The following is a 19,595-nucleotide window of genomic DNA, read 5'->3' as shown; positions in this document are numbered from 1 at the left end:
GAGAGAGGAGTAGCTTTCAGTTATTAGTTTATAGACTTCTGTAGCACTTGAATTTTTTAATATGCATGTAGTGATTTAGGAATTTCAAAATATTATAATGGGAAAATATTTACACATTTTTTGTTTGTTTGTTTTATAATCCAGGTCCTGTTTTCATATGTTGCTTTCTCCGCCCAGTCCAGTGTCATCGTAAACCTGAGGAGTAATTCTTTGGTTCTGCCCGCTGGCAGGAACGTGCTCTGATCAGTTCATCCCTGGGTCTATAGCATCTAGCAGCCGCCCAGTGCCTAGCGAGAGCTTTGTCATTATTGGTTGAATGAATGAGTTCTGTAAAGGAATCCTAAATTTTCTGTTTTCCTTTCAATGACCATATCATCAGTTAAAAAATTCTAGTTGTCTCGAGACCGACGTGGTGCTTTGGTGCATGTGTTTGCATTAGTGTTTTTTTTTTTTTTTAAGATTTTATTTATTTATTCGACAGAGATAGAGACAGCCAGCGAGAGAGGGAACACAAGCAGGGGGAGTGGGAGAGGAAGAAGCAGGCTCATAGCAGAGGAGCCTGATGTGGTGCTCGATCCCACAATGCCGGGATCACGCCCTGAGCCGAAGGCAGACGCTTAACCGCTATGTCACCCAGGTGCCCCTGCATTAGTGTTTAAGATGGTACTTGCGACAAATGATCTAGGCTACTGAGAAAAGGAAACTAGGCAACGGGCTATGTAAATGCTGTGTGTATGCTGAGCTAAGGTCAACAACACGGTATCAGGCTGTGGAGTAGTAACTACAGAGACATCACGAGACCCTTCCTAGTATTGCCAGGCCACGCTCCAAGCACCTGCCCATCGCTGTCAGGACCACGGGAGGTAGGCCACTGGTAGACCAGTGATTTCATGTCACATTAATGTTGTTAATTTGATTTTCATGGGGTTTGCATTTTAGTTTTAACTTTTAGCTTCATAGTGTTATAAAAGCCATGAGCAATATTTAGTCTTGCTTGTGCCTATATTTAAGTAATGTTATAAGAAAAATAATTTAAGTCCAACACTGAGGGTCTGTGAATTTTTTTTTAAAGGAATTACATTGAAGAAATAGAAGTTCGAATTGTTATTGAAACTATTAAACCAGACAAAACCAAGGACAGAGTCCTATAACATATACCTTCAACTATTAATCCACAGTTTGGGTATATTTGGTCCATCAAGCAAAAATACACGTAATAACTATTACGCACTCTGGGCAGTGACCTTATCCACAGGATATAATCAGACTTCATCTACTGTTTACCAAAATCAAAACACACAATGTCTTGGGCCGCCTCCTCACCTATCTGTCTAGTAATCCTGTTAGTTGCTCATGGAACGGATATTTACCAAGAGCCCGCTGGGAACCAGACCCTTTTCTGGCAGCTCAGGCTCTCAGCCACTGGGACTGGCAATTGGCACAGCCAATCCAGACCCCTCCTCAGACCTCCACCTGGTGGGGCTGTACGGTTTATACTGTTTACTCAACTGCATGCAGTTTTTGTCATTATCCATCAATTATCACAACTAGGAAACCAGAAGCAAGGCGTATGCAATTTCTGCCTGTTTTGAGACTTGAATTCTACTACGCTAAGTTCCCACTGTGTCCTTTGGACCTCACTCCCAAGGTCCGATGGAATGCCAAACATTACTCTGCTCACCGGGCTTTTTCTCCCTGCTCAGCTTCTTTCTCCACTGGGCCCAGGGGCCTGGTGATTTTGCTTGAATTTACCTATGGAATTAATATGACTTCTATTACCTCCCTGTCAGTTCTGAGTAGCCCTGACCCCAGCATAAGATCTCTGATGTATGTAGGTAAGTGAAAATGTGTTGTAAAAATGATATCAAGTTGAAAGAGTAGGAAATAAAATTGTATATAAATGCTGATTACAGCCGTGTGAAATATATGCATATATTCTAAAAAGATTTGAGAAGAAAATTATGCTATTGTATATTATTATTAATAAATTATATTGAGTTCAGTGTTTATTACATTTTTTCCATTGTGAACTTGAGAATAATTAAAATTAACAAATAAAGGTCACTGGATTTTGGGGTGCCTGGGTGGCTCAATTAAGCATCTAACTCATGATTTCATCTCAGGTCATGATCTCAGGGTTGTGAGATTGAGCCCCATGCTGGCTGCTGGGCATGGAGCCTGCTTAAGATTCTCTCTCCCTCTGCTCCTCCCTATAAAAAACCAAAACCAAAACAGTAACTGGATTTAGTCAACATGACGTTTTTTTGTGAACCTATGATGGCTCCAATTTTCACAACTTTTTCTAAGTCCTCACAAGAAGATGAACGTTATCAGCCTCAAACTTACAACAGAGTCACCCCTAAAGTTGCTGTTCTCCTCCCTTAAAAAAAAAATGGTGGGGAGGGCATGTGCTTTGCCCAGTGTTCTAGAGCCTCTATGATTCTCCATGACTTCTCAAAAAGACAGACAAAAAAAAAAAAAAAGGCTGATGGTGATTCTGAATTTCATATTCTCTACCTTTTTCAGTGCCCTTGAAATATTTGTTAGGGCTGGGATAATTCTTTGGGCCTTGCCTTCTTCTTCATAATATTTGTCCTACCTTCTTTGAGAATCAGTATTTGCATCTAGAAAAGAAAAAGGTTAGACAAGATTATCACTAATTTACCTTCCAGGTCTAAAATACTACATTAGGAGTAACTATGTATTATACACAAATGTGAAAAGGTCTATCAGATGTAAGTAAAGTATAAAATAATTGAAGTTGGAAATATATATATATAAATTAAACAAGGAGTGGTATAATAGAGTGGTTATTTTGTGTTTTTTTAGATTTTATTTATTTATTTGAGAGAGCGAGAGCAAGAGGGAGAGTGAGAGCGAGCGAGCGAGAGAGAGAGTGCAAGAGCAGGGGGAAGGGGTAGAGGGAGATGGAGAAGCAGACCCCACTGAGAAGGGAGCCTGATGTGGGACTCAATCCCAGGACTAATTGAACCACCCAGGCACCTAGAACTTTGATTTCTGAAACAATGAACACTTGAAAATATATTTTAAAAAGAAATAGTGAGTGTTAATTTTATCTGCAGAATTTATTTCCAATGTTCCTGTGTTCCACTAAGGGACTATATATTAGCCAGTCACATAAGAACAGATCCTGTATGATTCCACTTACACGAGGTACCTAGAGTCCTCGCCTCATTGACAGAAAGTAGAAGGGGGAGGGGCAAGGGATACGGGGAGTTACTATTTAATGGGTACAGAGTTTTAGTTTTGCAACATGAAAGGCTATTGTGGGTGGATGGTGGTGATGGCTGCATAAAAATGAGAATGTACTTAATGTCACTGATCTACCCGTACACTTAAAAATGATTAATTTTGTGTTATATGTATTTTACCACAAATAAGAAACAATGTACTTATTATTCAAATGCAGAGAAGTCTGTTTCACTCCTATATATTGATAAAATCCTCAAAAATAAAATTCCTAGAAAGAAAATTAATGAGAACTTATGGAATCTAAGTGAAGGAAAGCTTAAAATTTTACACAAAATATAAAATTGGTTCTAATAATTGGAGAGACGTGTGTAGTTCTAAGTAGGAAAATACAAGTGTAAAACTGCTGACTATATCAAAAATCTATAAATTTGGGGCGCCTGGGTGGCTCAGTCGGTTAAGCGTCTGCCTTCAGCTCAGATCATGATCTGATCCCCGGGTCATGGGATTGAGCCCCACATTGGGCTCCCCACTCAGTGGGGAGTCTGCTTGTCCCTTTCCCTCTGCTCCTCCTCCCTGCTCATTCTCTTTCTTTCTCTCTCAAATAAATAATAAAATCTTTTTAAAAAGCTATAAATCTAATGTACTCCTTTTGTGAAAGACAAATTGATTCCAAAGTGTATATCAAAGTTACCTATGTAAGAATACCCTAGAAGGTCTTTAAAAAGAGGAAAGGGGAAAAAAAGTGGTAAAAGTGGATCAGGACCTCTAGATATTAAAATGTAATTCAAAAACTAAAGTAATTTTAGAAGGTTGGTATGATTGCAATAGACAGACAGATGAGCGGAACAAAATAAAATTCAATAGTAGAGCCAAATGCATGTGTATATTTCTCATAAAAATATAGTCCAAACTGTTGGAAGGAATGGATATATTTATTATATTAATATTAATATTATGCCATGAGAATGGGCATTGGCTAGTCCTTTGGAAAAAAAGTACTACTCTGCTTCTTATGCAAAATAAGTTCCTGAGAGCCCAACAATTTAAACAAGTTAGTAAGGGGACCCCTGGGTGGCTCAGTTGGTTAAGCATCTGCCTTTGGCTCAGGTCATGATCTCAGGGTCCTGGGATCCAGCCCCGTGTTGGGCTCTGTGTTCAGTGGGGAGGCTGCTTCTCCCTCTACCCCTCCCCACTGCTTATGCATGCTCTCTCTCTCTTTCAAACAAGTTAGTAAGAATAAAGTACTGAAAGAAAACTGGGGAAACAATTTTTTGTAAGAGTGGAGTGAAAGGACTTTAGAATAAGAATGGTAACTTCCGTATTGTCAGGCTGTTGATGTACTCGTCTTTTTGTTGATTTATTTATTTAGTTTTGTTTGTCTATTCATTTATTCCATTATTTAATTAATATTTACTGGGCAACATGGTATCATGATACCAGGCGTTGAGCTCTTATTACTACAAGTCTAGTTGATTAGAGACATTGCAATTGTGGCCGTAGGAATCTACCGCTTAAAATGTTCCTTTACTGAATGAGTTCTAGAAATTTATCCCACATCAGGAATCAGATACATGTGCACAGAAATAGTTAAAAGGATATGTAGTGTAGCACACGTGGAGGACAGCAAAATGGCAAAAATTTCTGCATGCTCATACGAGCATCACCTGTAATGTGACATTGTGGATTCTCCCACCAAGCCAGGGAGGTTACTTCGACATCCCTTGAATCTGGGTTAGATGTGTGACTTGGAATAGCCAGCAAGATTTTAGTGAAGGTGCCAGAAGCAGAGGCTTCAAAGCAATTGCACTTTGGGGCTTGCCGTCCGAGACCCTGAGGCCACTGTGTGGAGAAGCCGAGGCTAGCCCACTGGAGGAAGTGAGACCTTGTGGAGAGAGGCCCTGCCCTTTCAGCTGTACCAGCTCTCCCAGTTTTCTCAAAGAGTTGTGAGCTTAAGAAAAAGGGTTGTTGGGGCACCTGGGTGTTCAGTTGGTTAAGCATCTGACTTTTGATTTAGGCTCAGGTCATGATCTTGAGGTCATGAAGTCAAGCTCTACTTCGGGCTCCACACTGGCCATGGAGCCTGCTTAAGATTCTCTCTCTCCCTCTGCCTCCTCCCTGCTGCAATCTCTCTTTCTCTGCCCCCGCCCCACCCCCTCTTAAAAAAAAGAAAAAGAAAAAGGATTGTTGTTTTAAGCTATCAAGGTTTGGGGTGGCTTGTTGGAAACAAGTGGAAACCAATTAATAAACCAAACCATTCTTTGTAATTGCTAAAAAACAATGCTTGTATGTCTAACAGGAGACTGGTTAAATGAAATCTCATTCATTCATACAATGAAATATGAGACTGCCATTAAGAATGATGCAGTTGTATATTAACTGACATGGGAAGCTATTCTTGATGTGGTGTTAAGTGAAAAAAGAAAATTATAAAACAGCATGTGGAATGTGATCATTTTTTGTGTAAAAAAAAAAACCAACAAACCATAAACAAGCTATGAATGCATCTGGCAGATTATACCCTAATGTTAACAATGGTTATTTCTGATTTTTAAAATTAATTCTTTGCATATCTATATTGTTTCGTTTGTCTACTTAGATGAAAAGAAATACTAATGAGGGTTTGGGGGGACAGTTATGGAGGAGATACTGAATGCAGTCTGATTTCTATAGGTAACATTTGAATTAGCTAACTTTTCAAAAAGCCATTGTCTGTGTATATGCCTTGGTCCCAACTCTGGACTCTCACCTTTCTCTCCTCACCTCAGCTTCGTGAACCGCCCCCTGGGTCCCCGCTCTTGGGCTCCCCTTCCTGTCTTTCCCCTTTTCTGCTCTCCTGCCGGTGGCCTCCATGAAACATTCATTATAAGTTTATTCTTTGCTTGTGTTACAGCGCCTTTCTCTCTCTACTCGGGTTCCCATGCAGGATCTGTGTTTGTGGGTGAAACCCGAGAGCTCTTGGCTACAGACACGCTTTTGTCTTCTCAGTAAGCAAAGTAACGTGAGAACCCCGGGGAAGGAATGAGCGCTACCAAGTGCACAAGGAGGGCGCTGGTAGGGAAGGTGGGAGATGCAGCGTCAGTGGGGGGAGGCTTTCCAGGTTCAGTGTCAAAAAAGAACACCATGAGAGCTCACTGCCTGCCCACTCCTCCAGACACCTGCTTAGTATTTATATTACAGCTTTTACTGTGGAGCTGAATATTCTCTCCAGAGTGCTTTTGAAATTCTGACTATCTTGAGGTGGGTGACAACCTTTTTTCGCTGATGGAAATATGGAGTACCCGAACGACTGAGTGATCTCTCTTAGGGCAGAGGAAGATCTAGTGTTAGACTCTGTCATCCGATTACGACCAGTGGTCCATCGACTTTAAGCTTCCACAAATAGGCCCTCGGGAAGGAATGGTGTGGCAACCCTGCTGGCATTTCCACAAGTAAAATGATAATTTGCTATTAAACATTTACAATACCAATGAATAAAAAAGTAACGATTAATGGACTTGGACCAGGGGAAATAACAATAGTATTTGTTTATGTTTCTACCTACCTGCCTCTCTCTTCATCCATCCTTCCCTGTGTCTAGACATCATGGAAACACATTTTTAAAATTTAAAAAAAAAATTTAGTTTCAAAAAATATGTATTTATTTGACAGAGAGAGAGAGTGGGTGCAAATGGGGGGAGGAGCAGAGGAAGCAAGAATCTCAAGCAGACTCCCCGCCAAGCGCGGAGCCCCACTTGGGGCTCGATCCCAGGACCCTGAAATCATGGCCTGAACTGAAATAGAGAGTTGCATTCTTAACCGACTGAGCCAGGTGCCCAGAAACACATTTTTTTAAAAGTGTGTTTACATAGGTAAAGGCACCATGTCTATAAGGCCTTTTGGGGCAGTTTCTGAGCCTTTGTATCAGGTTTTCCAAAAACTCATCAAAATGCTAAGTGATGCGGTGTAATTACGTGGTTTTGTGAGCTCCAGGATAGTTTTTATTTTTTTAATTGGTTCAGTCTCATGTTTTCTCTAATGATTACAAATGATTTGAGGCTTGGAGCTATGAAATCTGCTTAGTGGAAGGTAATCCTGCCCTGGTAGGCATTCACTGTGCCTGGGGGGTGGGGAGAAAGGGTGTTTCGTAAATTATCAGGGCGAGTGTTTGCACTGAATCTAAACTGCAGCAATAGGAATGGTGGGTGTGTGCTAATCCATACTTACAGCTGAACCACTTTCTTGGAGTAACCGAAGATTTATCTACTTTGGGTTCTTTAATACCATACGGTAGGTAGGTAAGTGTGGAAATAAATTCCTCAAGCTATATAAAATCAGACTAAAGCATATTTCTCTTAAATGTGCCCTCTAAAGTGTGCACAACTCATTTATTAGAAATTCCTGTCTTACTGGGCTCTGCATTTTCCTGGCTGGCTCTTTTAATATGATTTATCACTTTTAAGTCCCAATATATTGAAGGATCAGATAGCAGTGATACGAAAATAATAGGGCTGAACTAAACCTTCTCGTTTTAACCACATAGAGATTGTCTCGAAGCTCTGGTGAACCCCACTTATTGCTCACTCCCATCACCCTCTCCACAAGAGAGAAGGTTGGAGGCTGAATTACCACTAAGAGGGGCTGGGGGCTGGTAGTACTTTAACTCAAAGAGAAAATGGAGGGCCAGTTTACTAAACCAAATTAATGCTTTCATGTATGATATGCAGAAACCAATTGCTTATCCATCAGATCTTTATTACCTATTATGTACCAAGAACTGTTCCAAGGGTGCCTGGACGACTTAGCGGGTTAAGCATCCAACTCTTGGTTTCGGCTCAGGTCATGATCTCACTGTCATGAGATCGAGCCCCACATCAGGCTCTGTGTTCGGTGCAGAGTCTGCTTCGGATTCTCTCTCCCTCTCAGTGCTCATGCACTCTGTCTCTCAAATAAATAAATAAAATCTTAAAAAAAAAGAAAGAACTGTCCTAGGTTCTCTGGATACATCTTCCTGAGACCTGGGTCAGCAAACATATCTGTATTGCAGTGTGACAATTATTTGGTCAACTTTGGTCGAAGAAGATGAAAGAAGTCTTTGGTGAAGAAATAACGATTATAGACACAGAGGTTTCCAACACAGGCATCGGAGCAGACAGACCTGAATGTAAATGGCACTTCTGCAGAGAAACTCACGCCATGACCTTGGGCAGGCTACTCCTCTGCGCTCAGCTTTCGTTTCCTTGGCAGTAGAAATGTGATAAATAATACTAGTGAGGAAAACACGTAAAAAGCTTAGCACAGTTCCCGGTACATAGAAATTACAGTAAAATGCATACATCAAAGACAAAATGGACCTCTCTTGGCCCATTGCGTGGAGCTCTCTGGTAAGAGTGTGGAGTTTTTTGATAAGAGACCCTTGCAACTGTCCAGAGCTCCAGAGTCCCGTGGGAGGAAGCAGAAAGGAGTGTGGTTGGGTTGAGGTTCTTGGTGATGTAAGGAGAAGGGAGCAAAGGAGGACTCTTGTCCCTCCTAAATCACGTTGGAATACTGAGAGCTGAACCCCAGCTGGTAACACCCTTGCCTCCCTGGCAGAGACAAGCCGCACCGACCTCATTCAGACGCCATCTTCCCAGAAAGTTTATATTTGTGCTACACTCTGCAGTTTCCTTATCTGGACCTCCCTATACTCCATGCAACTGGCAGGCATGGAATGGCATCACCCTCCTACAGGTGAGGGCCTTGCCGTTCAGAAAGGTTGAATGGTGTATGCAGTTGACAAAGCCGAGCCAGGGTTTGACTTGAGGTTCTTCTGATTCTATGTCCAGATCCTTTGCCTGTATGGTCTGCCCTGCTATCATGCATGTTTCTGTACATGTGCATTCATTCGTGCTCAGTTGGTCAAAGGGAAATGATGTTGGGATAAGGAGAAGACTGTATTGGTTCATACACATTTTATCTTGAGCAAAGAGACCTGGAACGATGAGTGTAGAAATTAGAATCTGCAGTGAGAGAGAGAAAAATACTTAGCCTGCTGCTACACTGGCAGCAGGAGCCCCTGTCAGATGTGTTTTTATATATTCAAAATAGAAACTGACCTCTGGGCCCCACCCCTCGCCTGCATGGCCTCCGGCTCACATAGGCTGCACTCCTTCCATGCCCACTTTCATGGCGGCCCCGCTGGCTCACAGCTCCACCTCGGATTGCCCTGTTTTGTCATTTGTCAGTTTTGCTCCAATCTCCAGCATTTCACTTTTGGGCTTTTTTTTTTTTTAACTTTTGTGCATTTTTAAATATGCAAGGCGACAACCGCCAGCCATGCCGAGCTGCACACCGGGCAGTGCAAACGCCCTCCGCAGCTACTGATATCACTGCTTAGGGACATACTCTGCCCCAACTTTATGTTTCTCATTAGCCCTGTTACTTGATCTCTCAGCTTCTGATAAGGAATATGTATTCACTGTCCTAAACCCTTTATACACATTATCACATGAGTTCATGACAAGCATAGGTAATGTAAGATGAGTTCTATTATTGAGTTCTGTTATTAGTCCCATTTTATGGAAGAGAAAACCAACACTCGGAGAGGCTAAGTAACATCTCCAAGTGGTGGAATTGGAGTGAAAGCCAAGGTCTACCTGACTCCAGTCAGATGTGTGGCTAGTGGCTACCATATTAGCACAGCTCCAGACCTTTGTGTTCTGCTCTCTTGTGTCAGTTATCTGAGTTAATGGCATTATGAACCTGTAATTTGTGAAATTTTAAAATAATGCCAAATGACCTGTCTCTTGGAAATGCAGAATGGGATACTCAGAGTCACAGAATGGTTGTTTTATAAGGGACCTCTTGTATTGTTCACATTTTTATGAAGTATGGTGTTAGGATTTAAAAGAATTTGAAAGGTGTTAGCATTCTACTTTCCCCCTGGTTTCTTCTCTCAGGTCCGTACCGATGTGGTTAGCCTGAAAAAGAGAAACCTGGGAGATGTTACAATAGCAAGTACAAACAGCTGAATAACGGTTGTATGAGGAAAGACCACATTTCTATACAAGCGAAGGGAGGAACAGGGAAGAGTGGAGGTGACCACAGGGACAACAATGGATAAAGCACCATCAGCTCTAGGGGAAGAGAGAGGAGGCTGGCTTGGAAGGCAGTGGAGCTGTTCATGCCAAGTCCAGACAGCCACTTGGTGGGCAGTTCTAAAGCCATCCCGTGCACTGGGACACAATTGGCCTACATTCTTACATCCCCAAGAGCTGGTGAGTTTGAAATGACAAAGTGTTTTTAAACTTTGTGTGATCACCTTCTAAATCTAAATTCACACTTCGGCGTATAGATTTTGGCCCTGAAGTGAAGATATCTGGCTAGTCTAGATGTCCAACATCAGGCAATAAGCTACCTGGTGTGATGCCTATCATTGAGTGGATTTCCGCAGAAGAACATAACATGCCTTCTTGGTTTATTCCGGCCACCAAGGATTCTTTAGCCTTTTAATACCTAAATGAAATCTGCATTTCAGAAGGTGTGTTACCAATCCTCAGAAGAAGACTAGGTGGCAATCTGAGGATTACTTACTTCTTCCAGAAACAACAATAAGACTGTGATAAAAGACCCAAAGTCAGGAAGATTCTGTTATTTTAATGTTAAGTACAAATCAGACCACAGTAGTTATTTGATAGTCTCAGGATGCCTTGCTCTACATTTTGGATAGGTTAGGTCAGTGCTCCTCAAACGTTAACATGCATATGAATTGTTATGGACCAAATTGTGTCCCTCCCCTATTCGTATGTTGAAGTTCTAATCCCCAGTACCTCAGAGTGTGACTGTATTTGGAGACAGGGCCTTTAAAGTGGCAATTAAGTTAAAATGAGGCCATTCGGGCAGGCCCTAATCCAATCTGACTAGCGTCCTTATAAGAAGAGGAGATTAGGCTAAATGAGACACCCCAGGGATGCTTGCACAGGAGGAGCGGCCTGCGAGGACACACTGAGAAGGCGGGCCTCGTACAAGCCAGAACAGAAGCCTCAGGAGACATCAGTCAGGCCCCTGTCTTGATCTTGGACTTTCAGCCTTCAGACTGTGAGAAAATAGATTTCTGTGGCTTATGCCACCTACTCTGTGGTATTTTATTATAGAAGCCCTAGCAAATGACTATATGAATTACCTGGGGATCTTCTTAAAATGCACATTCTAATTCAGTAGGTCTGGAGTAGAGCCGGAATCCTTATTTCTAACAAGCTTCAGCTGCTGCGGCTGGTCTAGGGGTGATGCTTTGAGGGACAAGGAGCTAGGCTGTGTTGTGGTAGTGATTTTACCCTGAAGTCACAATGGCTTAACAAAATAAAGTTAACTTGCTATATATTTAATGTGGGTGGACTTGGGTGAGGGCACCCACATAGACGTTCAGGAACTTTAAACTTAGACCACATTCTACTACCTGGAATGTCATTTGTTGCCAAGTGAGGGACTTCTGCTGAAATCTCGTTGGCCAGAACTATCACCTGGCTTTGTCTAACTTCAGGAAGGTTGGGAAGTGTCATCTTCCTTATGTCCAGAAATGAGAGGATACCCAGGTATCAGTGAAAGCTAGTAATTCCTATGACCCTTTCATTCTGATTTTACCCTTTCAAGCATTTCACTGCCATCCTACTTCCACCCCAAGTGGGAACAGGAACCTACTTGAGTTTCCATTTGAGAAACAGAATGGTAGTATTTTCCCCTGACAACCCATTAAACTGTATTTTAAACAGATATTTGGGGAGGTGAACACAACCTGTACACTCAAGTTATTATTACAAGGCTCTCTTCCACTTGCTGATCTCTTTTGGAGATGATTCGAGATGTAAATCACTGGGGAAAATGTTAAAGAGTTTATTATTATTTTTAGTCCATGTATTCTTCCATGACATTTCAGAAACATAAACTTACCTCTAGATTCCCATTTCCTTAGAGGTTTGGAAAATATTCCCAGAAGCTGTCCTTTAGAGAATCAGGCTGCTTGCAAGTCAGAGTAGGGAAGGGGTGGAACGTGAAGGGATGGACAAGAAGTTCAGAGTACCACTTTTTTTTTTTTTTAAGTAGGCTCCACACCCAGCTTTATTTGCTAAATAAATGGAAATGTATTACATATTCATGGATAGGAAGACTACAAATTGTTAAAATGTCAATTCTGCCCAAAGAAACCTGTAGAATGAATTGCAATTTGATTTCATTGCAATCCCAATGAAAATCTAAGCAGAAATTGACAAGCCAATTATAAAGTTCACATGGAAATACAAAGGACCTACAATGGCTAAATATTCTTGAAAAAGAAAAACAAAATTGATAGACTTGTACTTCTTAAGAGTGATAATAATCCAGACAGTGTGGCATTTGTAAAAGGATAGAAAAACTAGCAACGGAACAAATAGACAGATAAGAGGGTCCAGACATTCGTCCACATGAATTAGGCCAAATGGTTTTTGCCAAAGGTACAAAAGCAATGCAATGGAGAATGGAAGGTCATTTCACCAAATGGTTCTGGAACAATAGGATATCAATATGAAAAACAAAACCCAAAAACACTGATCCTTACCTCACACCATACACAAAAATTAATTTGAGATGGATAATACATGTAAACATAAAAACTCATAATGCTTCTAGAAGAAAGCAAAAGAATACCTGTGTGGCCCTTGGGTCAACAAAATTTTCTTAGATAGGAAATAGAAAGTAATATCTGTGAGAAGAAAAACTGATATTTTGGACTTTATCAAAATTAAAAACATTATTATCAAAATGAATAAGGAAGCTACAGACTGAGAGAAATATTCACAGTACAGGTATCTAACAAAGAACTTGTTTCCAGAATTTACAAGGGACTTCTGCCTCTCAATAATGAAAAGAGAAATCAACTTAAAAATAGACATTAGACTTAAACAGACACTTCACAAAGGAGGACATACAAATGGCCACATGAAAAAGGGCTCAAAATCATTAGTCATTAGTCATGCATATTATACCAAATGAGATACCTTTGCACATTCACCCAAAAGGCTAAAGTTAAAAAGTCTGGCAACTCCAAGAGTTGACGAGAATATGGAACAACTGAAACTTTTGTATATTACTTGGAGGTATGTAAAATGGTAAAACCACCCTGGAAAACTGTACGGAAGTTTATTATTAAGTTAATTATACATCTATGACCAAGGAATTCCATTGCTTATTTACTCAAGAGAAATAAAAACATGCCCACAGAAATATTTGTCCACGAATGCTCATAGCTTTTCTCATAATAGTCAATACTTGGGAGTAATATCCAAATATCCATCAACAGGAGAATGGATAAACAAAATTGTCATATATTTATACAATAGAATGTGATTCAGCAATAAAAAGTAACAGTAACGTGGATAAATCTCAAAAACATTATGTTGAGTGAAAGAGCCAGGCACAAAAGAATAGATACTATGTGATTCCACGCATATGAATTTCTAGAAAGGGCACACGTAAATGGTGATAGAAATCAGAACAGTGGCTGTGTGTGGCCTGGGGAAAAGGAGGTGTACCTTGGAGAGAACAATGGGGAGGTTTTCAAGGCATTGAAAATATTCTATATCTTAATAGGAATGGGGATTATACAGGTGGATACAGTTTTAAAAACTCATCACTTAGGGGATGAGTAGGACACTGTATGTAAATTATATCTCAATGAGACTTTTATTAAGATAAATAAATAGTAGCATCCCTCCTTCTTCCAGTTCCAGAAAGGGATCGCCTGTCAGCTGGGTCTAAGGGAGACTGGAACCTGAGACAATACCAGCTTCTGAGACAAAAGCAAGGTGACCCACAGGAACAGTTCTTGGTTTTAGAGTACGAGAGACCTGATTTTGACTTCAGGCACCGACACTTACTCTGGAACAAATTTGTTCTGGTCCCTGACTTGCAATTTTGTAAAATGAAGAGACTTATCCTTGCCTTGAATGTTATGGTGAGGAATAGTGCCCAGCTCTCTTTGCTCACTGCTGTGAGGCCTTTCCCAATTTCCCTGACTCATATAAACCAACCACCTTCCCAGTTACACACGGTCATAGTAATTCTCCTTTATTTTTAAAAAATTTTATTTATTTATTTGTCAGAGAGAGAGCACAAGCAGGGGGAGCAGCAGGCAGAGGGAGAAGCAGGCTCCCAGCCAAGCGAGGAGCCTGATGTGGGACTTGATCCCAGGACCCTGGGATCGTGACCTGAGCCGAAGGCAGACACTTAACCACCTGAGCCACCCAGGCGTCCCAGTAATTCTCCTTTAAAGCCCCCATCATAGATGTCATTTTTTTATTTACCTGTGTGAACATGTAATTAATGTCATCCCCATTCCTACTATGAGCAAAACCAGCATAAGGAAAAGTGCTTTTTTACTCGCCAGCACCTAGTACGGGCCTGGCACATGACAGGTAAGCAGTAAATATTTGCTGGAGAAATGAGGCCTGGCAAAAGCGAGGAAACCATGAAACTCTGGCCACCCTCTTACTCTTCCCTCTCTCCCTTAATCCAAATACACACAGTCACCCCCAGACTGCCTTTAGGGGCCTCCTTTTTCCCTTGCCATCACCCTGAGTTTGTTAGTATCACTTTTATTTGTCTTTTTTTTTTAAGATTTTATTTTACTTATTTGAGACAGAAAGAGAGAGAGAGAACATGGGGGGCGAGAGGCAGAGAGAGAGGAAGAGGGAGAAGCAGACTGAGCAGGGAGCCCGACTTGGGGCTCGATCCCAGGACCCTGTGATTATGACCTGAGCCCAAGGCAGACGCTTAACTAACTGAGCCACCCAGGCCTCCCTCACTTTTATTCGTCTTAACAATGTATGTGCGGCAAAAAATAGGACAGGGGTGGAGAGGGAAGGTGTTAGGATACAGGGAGATTTATCTCTTAATGGCAGCCGCAGAGAGATAACCCTATCCTGAAGGGGCTTGACACAGCGCTTAAGAAGCCTACAGGCGTCTTTGTTTCTTTCCAAGAACTTTTACACCGGAAGGCACTCCAGGCCGCCTATCACCGCTTTCCATCAAGGTTTGGGGGTTTCATGTTTATCTGTGTTATTCATATGTTGAACTTGCACCAGCCTAAGCGTTCCTAGGAGCCTTAGTTGTGAAACTCGCGTATCTTTTGGCAAGGCTTCCCTTGTTAGAAAGGGGCAACATGGCAATATATTGTTACTTTGCCTTCACTGCAGCTTTTTTTTTTTAATCTTATTCTCTGCCTTTTCTGAAAGCATAAAGAGAGCGTACTATTAGGATCCCATGGACTAGGAATGCTTCTAGCACCAGGCAACCCTCCATAGAATATCCATCCCCAGCATCAGTGTTCAAATCTCAAACATTTAGATGGGAATGTAATCACTTACTTTTTTTTTTCAATTTCTCATTTTGAAACAATTGTATACTCACAGGAAGTTGCAAAAAAAATAAATAAAAAGTTCAGGGAGATCCCATGCACCCTTCATCTTACTTTTTGTTTGTAAAGTGCAATGTCTGAGCATTATAAAATTTCTAAGAGTCCGAAAGTATATAAAGTACAAGTTCCTCCCTGTTGATAATCAAGTCAATATCCTTCGAACATGTTTTCTATGCATAAATGAATATACAGACACAGTTGAGTTGTTTATCAGATATAAGATCATGCTATCCAGCAAGCCGCTTTTCTTTACCCAGAATCTAAGACAAAAATCTTCCCATTTTTGTGGGAAGCTGCCACGCATTCTTGTAAACAGCTACATGAAAGAGAAAATATTTCAAACACTTATGTTCAAAAATGTGGCATTCTTTAGAAATTTGCTAGAGAAAAGTTAAAAAAAAAAGTCATGTTGTAAGGGAAGCTCAGCCTCTGTTCCTGGTTTCAATCAAATGACTCTTCTCTGGAAACAAACACCTGTCTTAGGGAAAAGCTGCAGGTGGATCGTTACTGGTATGACTCCAACTTTAATAACCAGTTGCTTCCATTCTTTAAAGTGCTCGATCTCCTTGTTTGGGAGGTCTGCTACTTGTCTCAAAAATGGCCTTTTGTTGAGCATGCTGGACGGAGCTGGAGCATTCCTTTGGGAGCCATTTGGGATGGGTGAGATCAGTTGAGGTCAGGGCACAAGGGCTGCAGTAGAAGGCGACCGGAAGCCATTGCTGCAGGGGGTGGGAGCTGGGTCTTTCCAAGTGTGCATGCACCCCTCCACCCCCCGTGGCATGGGCTTCCTTCGGTACCAAGGGGCCCCCAACCCCCTTCAGACAGCGTCACTGAAGGGAGACAGTGAAGGTGGAGCACTTGTGGAGGGTAGCTGGCTGTTTGGATGGTCTCAGAGATGTGGCCTAAGGGGCGGGAAACCCTCCTGTGCACACACTGGATCCGTCTCTCCTCTGCTGAGCCCAGATCAGCCGGGCTCTGACGGGCGAGGATTGCGGTGTATGCTGACGGTGTCTGGGGCTGAGTGCACCCAGCTTCTAAAATAGCCACAGGTCTCTCCCTGAATCCTCAGACACTGTGGAAAGCTTGGGCTGCTTCACTCAGATGAGAATCGGGCTGACTTAATACTTCTTTGCCCCATTCCACCTCGCATGCTGCACATTCTCCTCCCTGTTGCCCTCTTGCTTGCCGGGGGCCCAGTGACTGGCTCCCTGAACGTCCCTGACCTGAACCTGGCCTTTTTCTGCCAGGTCTGGGTAAATGATCGGATAACATGTCTGGCTATCCCAAACAGGTTCTTAAGGCTAATATTGTCTTCCGAATATCAGTTGGACTTGCCATTCTCCCATTTGCTTTCCATTTTGGTTCTACCAGGCATCCGCTCGGGGCCCTCTGTCCATCAGCCCACACACCCAGGACCTGCTCTTCTCTTTTCCCTATCAACTCCCTGCCCTGTCACAACTGTCTGAGATCAGTCGTCCGTTTAACAAAGATCTGTGTGTTTGTGCACCAGCCTCTGGGCGTGGGGCATGAGCAAACTCAGGCCATGTCACCCTTGCCCTTCTAGAGTGCATGGTTTAGGAAACTAAAGTCTTCCTCAGTTTCTCCAAGGCTTCTCACTGGAGCCCAGTTCATCCTCCAGGTGGTCACCAGCACATTAGTAAAACCAAACAAATGAAACAGGAGGGGAAGAAGTGCTAGATGAAGAGGGGAGAGACCAAGGGTTGAATTCTAGAGCTTCCATTGAGCATCTGTGTGCCTCGCGGGGGGGGAGTCTCAGTTCCCTAATGTGGAAGGGGGAGGGGGAGCAGACTGACACTGAAAATTACACTGATTTTATTTTATTTGCTTATTTGACAGAGAGAGAGAGAGAGAGCACAAGCAGGGGGAGCAGCCGAGGAAGAGGGAGAAGCAGGCTCCCGCTGAGCAGGGAGCCCGACGTGGGGCTTGATCCCAGGATCCTGGGATCATGACCTGAGCTGAAGGCAGATGCTTAACCGCTTAACTGACTGAGCCACCCAGGTGTCCCTACACTGATTTTAATAATTACAGCTTGGGATGGAGCTTTATGTGGTCTTATTTTATCCTTGTGTCAAGGGAGGCTACTTTTAATCCCCTTCTTGGGTTAAAAAAAACTGAGCTTCACAAAGTTTAGTAACTAGTTCCAGACTGGAGAGCTAAAAAGTGGCAGGCAAGGACCGAGAACTGACTCCCCACAGAGGAGCTCTTCTCTCCACTACAATCTATTATGCATTCTTGAGCAAAGGGCTCACACAGTCAGCACAGCACTCAGTAGAACTGAATATCAGGGCCAAAAAGCTAAACATTGAATACATCACAATAAAATAGTTTTATAAAGTCATCCTCCAAATCGCATCTGAACTTGTAGGCTTCCTTGAGGAGGGATCACTTCCATCCACTGGCCCCAACAGGAAGTAGGCCAACCCCACAGCCTGGGGGGGGGGGAGCGGATGGACGAGAAGCCCAGAAGAGCACCAGGGAGGGTCAGTGTGGGCTTGGGGCCCTGCAAAGGGCTCTGGAGACCAGAAGGGTTTCATGTTTGCTTTCTCATTCTGTCCTTTCCTCTCTTTTTCCCTCTCCTTATCTCTTTACCTATTTCTCACTCTCTGTTTTCTCTGGTTATCTTTATAGCTCTCTTTTTTTTTCTTTATCTCTCTCTTTTTTAAGTTATTTCTTCCTTCCTACCCTAAAGCGTAATGGCAATAACTACATACGTAGCCCTTATCCATCAGGTACTGTGTTAAGCACTTTACTTACAGCAACTGCTGGAATCCTCATGTCAATTATGAGGTACTTGATTAGTACTAATTCCATTTTCCAGGTGAGAACACTGAGGCTCAGAGGTTAACCCACCTGCCTCTGGCCACACGACCAGTAGGTAACAACACTGTGATTTGAATCCTGGCCACAGCCTTCTGAGTCACAGCCGTTGAGCACATCCAAGCCTCTTCTCCACCAGGGCAGGACTGTGAATCCTTGAAAGCTGCGTGGGGCACATGGTAGCCTGTCTGCAAAGATTAGCGTCCTCTTGCTCAGTTTTAGGCTGATCCCTAGTTTGTCAATGAGGGGGAAATCAAAGCACTTGGAGAACATAACTGAGCAACAATTGGTGGTTATTTTGGGCTCAAGAGCTGGCTTGTGACAAGCTTTTGTTCTGCTGGGTGACATTCGGAACTTGGGAGGGGGGCAGGCACGGCTAGGTGGCTGAAGACACAGGAGGGGAGACTGGGAGTCAGGGAGAGAACACGGGGCAAGGGCAGGTGCCATGGAGAGAGGAATTGGGAGGGGGGGAACTCCCTGAGATTAGACGTACGTTAGAGCCGTAAATCAGGTGGGATAACACCTACCAAACTCCCCCCCAATCTTCCTCATGAGTCATCAGTGCTTTTGGAGTTTAATTCGTATTTTTTAATATCGAGTTAGCCCTTGGACCTGTATCAGGTGAGATTAGTTCCGCTAACAAATCCAGTCACACTGGCTCCCACTTGTGAGCCCGGTTTGCCTGATCTCTCCCCGTTACAAACTAGGTCCGCTTGCCCAGAGGTTTTCATTCGCAAAGAAAGCCATCCCCCAGGACTCCAAGCGGCGAGGGGTCCGCCCCTGCGCATGCGCCGTGAATACCGCCGCAGTCCGGAAATCGGAATCCGTTTCCTTTCCCGCTCTGCCAGGGATTGGCCGTCCCCAGGCCTCCGGGTTCCTCAGCCAGGCAAGTGAAGTGCACAGATTTGTCGTTTCTCTCCTGGTCTCTTTGTTCCCCACGGTTCACACATTTGTGTACCAGTGCTGCAGCCTCTCCCCCACATGCTTCTCTTTCCCCTTGCTTCTCTCGTTATCTTACATCGGTTCCCACTAATCAGAGGAGGTGTCCCCACAGTGACAATGACAACGGACACGCTCAGCAGTCACCTGTGTATTAGTCGTGCAATGTGCCAAGAGTTTTAAAAGGATTCCGAGGCAGCCC

This window comes from Ursus maritimus, unplaced genomic scaffold (genome assembly GCF_017311325.1).
Source record: "Ursus maritimus isolate PB19 unplaced genomic scaffold, ASM1731132v1 scaffold_17, whole genome shotgun sequence".
Lineage (NCBI taxonomy): Eukaryota > Metazoa > Chordata > Mammalia > Carnivora > Ursidae > Ursus > Ursus maritimus.
This window is presented reverse-complemented; position numbering follows the sequence as displayed.